Source organism: Corvus cornix, chromosome 1A (genome assembly GCF_000738735.6).
Source record: "Corvus cornix cornix isolate S_Up_H32 chromosome 1A, ASM73873v5, whole genome shotgun sequence".
Taxonomy (NCBI): domain Eukaryota; kingdom Metazoa; phylum Chordata; class Aves; order Passeriformes; family Corvidae; genus Corvus; species Corvus cornix.
Window position 1 is genome coordinate 68,333,085 of NC_047057.1, and position 6,000 is coordinate 68,339,084.

The following is a 6,000-nucleotide window of genomic DNA, read 5'->3' on the forward strand; positions in this document are numbered from 1 at the left end:
ATCATAAAGGACTCTGACAGATGTCTTTAAGCTCATTAATGAAATTAATCCATTAATTGGTGATGGAATATATTTACCTCTAGACAAAAACATAATATTCCAACTATTATTATAATGGCCATTATTATTTTCTTCTTAAAATTTGTTGTACCTTTTAGAGGCACTTCAGTAACCATGTTGTTTCAGGATACAAAGGGCTATAGAGCATTGCCCACTCCGAATAGTCCTCTGAATGGGGCCTTTGTTTTGTGTGCTGTTTTGGTAGGAAATGGTTGCTATTTAGGTCTCCAAGAGGGAATATAAAACTATGCTCACCTAATCAAACAGACCAGTAAATACAGCAGTTAATCTGACAACTTCAAATTCCTGAATTGCATTTGGAGAAACAATTTAACACAAACAATCATTTAAAGCCTGCATTAATCATCCACCTTGGGTTACTAAGATGCATAATTTGTTTTCATTATTGCAAGCTCGTGGTTCTAAGTGACATTTCTAGCAGTTGGAAGTTTTATTAAAACCAAAAGAGGAAAAAGGTGCTGTTAATCTTTTCCATCAACAGAGCCGTAAAATAAAAGCAGGGTTATCATAAGTATCAGAAGATAGACCTGTCAGAACTCCATGTCTGAAAAATGTGACTGTCTTAAGTATTCTACATAAGAACACAATTGCTTGTGAACTAAATCAGCTATTGTTCTCCATGGTGGCAAAATGTTCCTTTCTGAGCAACCCTGCCTGGTGAATGTGAATCAGGAAGTATGGCTTGTTTTGATTGAATTATTAACATATCTACAATAGCTTCAGAGTTACCTTGAACAGGTTCAGTGGGCACTTTAGAAACAAAAGGGAGAAAGGGAAAAACATGTGCAACAAAAAATTCCACCTGGCACTTCAGTGCAACACAGAATGGCTTTTTAAAACAGCAGCAGGGAAAGGCTTCTTCATTTGGATATAGTAATATATAAAGATATAACTGCTATATTTATGCCTTGTGCCTCTCAATAGAACAATAGCAACCTTTAGCAACCTTCTGCTTGTCTGTCCCTGCAATATTGTGTTGCAAGGTAGTTTGGCCAAAGCTGGCTGTGTTTGTAAAACATTACACAAACTCTTTCTTCCCTCTTAAAAAAAAAAAAAAAGAAGAAAAGAAAAAATCCTGGCTTTTAAAAGAGCCATTGTCACTTCTAGCTGAATGTTTATTTTACTGTCTCCTGCACAGCAGAGGACTTTCCACCTATAAAGAGCAATTATATAGCACTGGGACAATTTGAATACTCTAATCAATGCTAGTTAAAGTGCAGATAAATAAATTTTTATAGTGCCAGGGCTCCTACCCTCCACGGAAATTATTGTTAATTTATTGAATCAATAATCCTGGAACAATAAATTATAATGCCTTTTGTTTTACTAAACCTCTTGCAGCATGTTTAAAAAGCACAGCTTTATAAATATTGCAACAGGCTAGGGGGAGATTTCCAACCAAGGCTTTGTGTCTGTCCCATTATGGAAAAGATTAAATTGTAAAAGGAAAAGAAAAAAGAAACAAAATAAACAACAAAAACTTGAAGGTGCAGAGACACTGAAAAAATAAATCCTTAAATACAGAAACTGTCTGGGTTGTAGCTCAGCCCTTTTGGGACTGTACTTTTTAACTCTTTCATTACTAGCCATGCTTTTATCAATTTATTTTCATAAAGTAAAACCCACTAGATTTACAAGAACACATGTGTTTTAAAATACAAGACCAGAGATGGGTCTCCACTACAGCACAACTTTGCAATAGTTATTGACTTCAGCGGTGCAGTTCTGGGTCTACATCCATCTAACAGCAGTCATAGACTCACCCAACAACTGAAGGTACATATATATATATATATATATATGAAGCAATTTCACCCCAAATGATAGCAGTAGAATTATTTTAACCTTTAGAAAACATCATTCAGGCTAGTAGGTATCATGTAGACAGCATTGACTTCTTCATAACCTTTCTTACTCTATATTTTTGCAATACCTATTGCAAGGAAACACATCCTTGGCTAGTAAGGTGTTAGAGAAACACAGTTAATCTTATTATGGTCTGGACCTTGTGGAAATGTTCCATGCATCTGAATCTCACTGATTGCAGTTTGTATCAGTTCAGTAAGACACTCAAACATCTTCTTGTGAGGAACTGGAGGTTTCTATTTACTTTTTCCAGATAAAATGAGCTGGAGCGGGGACTGCTGGCTGTTCTAGTGGGAACAGATTCAGGACAGGAACAGAGATACACAGCAGGGTCTTTTTTTACTTTGAATAGCTGGTTGTTCTGGGGTAAGGTGAGGGTTTATCTGGTGGTAATGAGAAAATTCCCCATGAATTTAATGTGTCAAAATTCCATCCCTGTTCTTTCTGACTAGTTACTGTCAAGATCTCAACACTGGGACACTTATTGATGAGAACCAGACCTTCAGCAAGGTGTAAATTAGCTTAATTGAGTAGAAATTAATGATTCTGCACAGATTTGAAAGAGCTGAGCATTTAGCCCAAAGACGGTTGATTCTGTATCCGTGCTAAAGGAAAAAATTACATGAGCTGTTATTCTGCTTTCAAACTCCTATTTTTGATGAAGGTTTGTGGAGCTGGAGCCACAGTCCCTAGCTTATGTAAGCTTCACTTATTACACAATGAGCTAAACATAAGTAAAAGTAGGCTGAATCATATGGGGATGCAAACCTGGCCAAAACCCCCAGAAATCTCTGAGGTGGGTGTGAGGAAAATCAGCTGCTGTAATTATGATGGTGGTTGTGGGGGATAAGGGAGCAGCCAGATTTGGCTGAGCTTGAAGCAGTACTTTTTGATTTACAGACAGGGAGTGTATTTTGACTTGTCCTCAGATTGTTAAATTTTAACTCTTGCTGTTTGCAAGATTGCCAGCACACAGACGGGAAGCATCCTTTCAAATCCTGCCCACAACACCAGACAGCATCCATCCAGGGATAATTTTAAAATGACTCTTTTAGTCATTGGCAGGCTGTAGCCATTTTGCCTTGGTATGTCTAACCCAGCTCACCACTGCTCTTTTTCTGCAGTCTGCCACAAGCCTCTGGTATGCTGGGGCTGGAAGAAGCTCCATGGAATCTCGCCTTTTTATTGCCATGCTGTGTGCTCCTTGGTCCCTGTGTTCTGACATCCCAGAGACACAAAGGGCATCAACACATATCCCACCAGCAAAAATCTTCTATGGGAGATTTCTACTGACATACCCACACATCTTTTTTGACAAAGTTGTATGCTTGGTCTTAAGAATCCCTCATGGTGCTGAACTTGGCTCATGTAGTCTGGGATGCTTCAGGAGTCTTTGGATGTAAGAAACTATGTAATGAAAGCCTTTTTCAGCAGGAGCAGTATCAGTTATTTGGGTCTTGAGACCACGCTGTTGAAATCTATGGGAGTTTTGTCATTGATTTAATCAAGAGGAAGCCCAGAGTAGAAAAGCTACATCCAAAATATAAATATCTTTCATTTTTAAAATAGAACATGTAGGATAATGCACACTTGCAGTAATTTCTGTGGATAAGAATTCACAAGATAAATGGAGGTCCAAAGCTACTATTCTAAACTTTCCCTATACTTCAGATTAAGCTCCTCTACTATCTCTGCAGCAACTGTATACAATTATCTTCTCTCTAACAGCATCCCCAAAGCAGATGTAATTAGGGATCTTTGGAGCCAACATATGCATATTTTAATTACAGAACCAATATGGGATAGTATTTGTTCCAACATTTACCATTAAAAAAAAAATCATGAACATCTAACTTAATGGATAGTTATTTTCATGCTAACTTTGAGTAGAATGTACTCAGCTAAACTGGCCACTCTAAATATGACACTGAATTACTACCAGAGCAGGGGAGGACCATCCAGCACCCACTCTAGCTCAGAGAAGACAATAAATAATATTTTTCATCACATGGCACACTGAACAATCCCTTAGAATAAATTAATCATCTAAATATTACAGGATCGAAGCTGTTTTCATACTCACAGCAGTTGTAAGTTGCCAACTAGGATGCAAGGGAAGGAAGAAGCAGACCCTTGACTGCATAATTCAATTAACTGTTTGACTCCTTGAGTTGCAAAAAAGTTTTCAACAATTTAGTTAGCTTTAATACGCTATAACCTGAGAGGAAAAAAAACCAACCAACCAAACAAACAAAGGAGAGAGTTCCTGGGTTGCCAAGTACCTGGGTTGTCAAGATCCCGAACTTTCTTGTGAATCAAGAAACTAAAAATAGTCAACATGGAGTATTGAAAAATTACATGAATTTATGAGATTGGATCAGTATATATGAGCAAAGCAAAACATGGAAAATACTGTAAGTACTTACTGGTTACAGCATCTGTAGATCTTTTACTTGAGCTGTCATCAATGACTTCTCTGGAAGTCTTTTTGCATCCTGTATTTTCTGTAGTGGAAAGGACATCTCCATTCCATGGACTAATGCCTGCAGACAACGGCACAGGAAGGAGAAATGCTTAGTTTTCAGACTGTAGTCTGAAACTAATCTCTTCATTCTCCATTTCTCCCTGTGAAATTAGGAAATATTAACACTTAGTTTCCTCAACAGGTCATGTTTGTAAGCATTCTAACTCCACAGTGATCATGTGCTTCACAAATGCCTTGTAAATTAAACAAACCAATTTTACAAATCCAGCAGGCTTCTGCACAATAGTTATTTTTGTTAGGAGTGAGTGAACAATAATAAAAACCCCAGTTATTTATCTCTTTGAATAAATTAAGACTTTACAATTGATACTCCCAATCTCATTATTTGTTGTATCATTCAAACTTTATCCTATACATCCAAATTTCCCACTTTCCTTAATCTAGATATTTTATAACTTTTTTTTTTCCCCAGATTTTTTAATGCTATTTGTTACAGAGAACCCATGTCTTCCTAGGGACACTGAATACCCTGTGTTTATCTTTAGTGGTAGAAAGATCAATCCTATTGAATATTTAAGTGTGAAGACTAGGGAGTTGCACTAGAATAAAGTTCACTAGTTTATATGACACAGGTATTGGTGTATTTTTCTTCTTTTAAAATAATTTCTGATTATTTCTATGGGATTTATTAGGGTTTAGGTTTTTTTCCTGACTGGATTAAGGAAAGTTTTGTCTTATGGAAATTGCATGAGGTCACTTGGATTGTTGCTATTCACATTCTGCCGGGGCACTGACTGGGTAAAGGACATCAAGGTTTGGGACATATCACATCAAGATCAGTGGCTGGGCAAAACAAATGGATGTGACAACTATAAAACATAATAAACATAGTGGAAGTGACAAGGAGAGTAAACTAAAGTGATGCAGTAAGTTCCAAGATACATATCTGTTCCTAATGGCATTACAGAACAAGACTAAAATGTAAAGAACGTGTAGCAGATTTTAAAATTTGTGAAGTTCTCGATAAAGAACAATATTATTTTCCCCATCTACTTTCTGCCACCCATACCAGTCAGCATATGCTCAGCATTTTGCATCTCCAAAAGCACATACAAATCAAAAATAAATGCTGTGACTGATATCTAAGAGGCAATGCATAAATATCTCATAAGCAGAGCTCACTCCTCGGAGAGCAAGCTGACAACATGCCTACATGCCGACTAGGGAGAGCAGAGGAGACCTGGAGGACAGTATTTGAAGGGAAAGAGGTTTCTTCAGTAACAGGGTACAACTGCAGGAAGAGCAAGAGCAGGCTGACTGCACTCCGGTTCACTGCCAGTTCTTAATCAAAGCCTCAGGGCACTGTTGAAATGGGAGCATTAAATAATATTAAGGAATAGTGAAGGACAACTACAAACTCAAATAATTTCCTTCCAACTGTGAGGGTAATGCATGTCCTTCAAATGTCCAGCATCTCACTCTTGGCTGACATGGTGGGCTGATCTATGAAAAATACAGATCATATCCAGCATAGGATTTCATCTGAGTGCTGCCTGGGCACTTTTAAT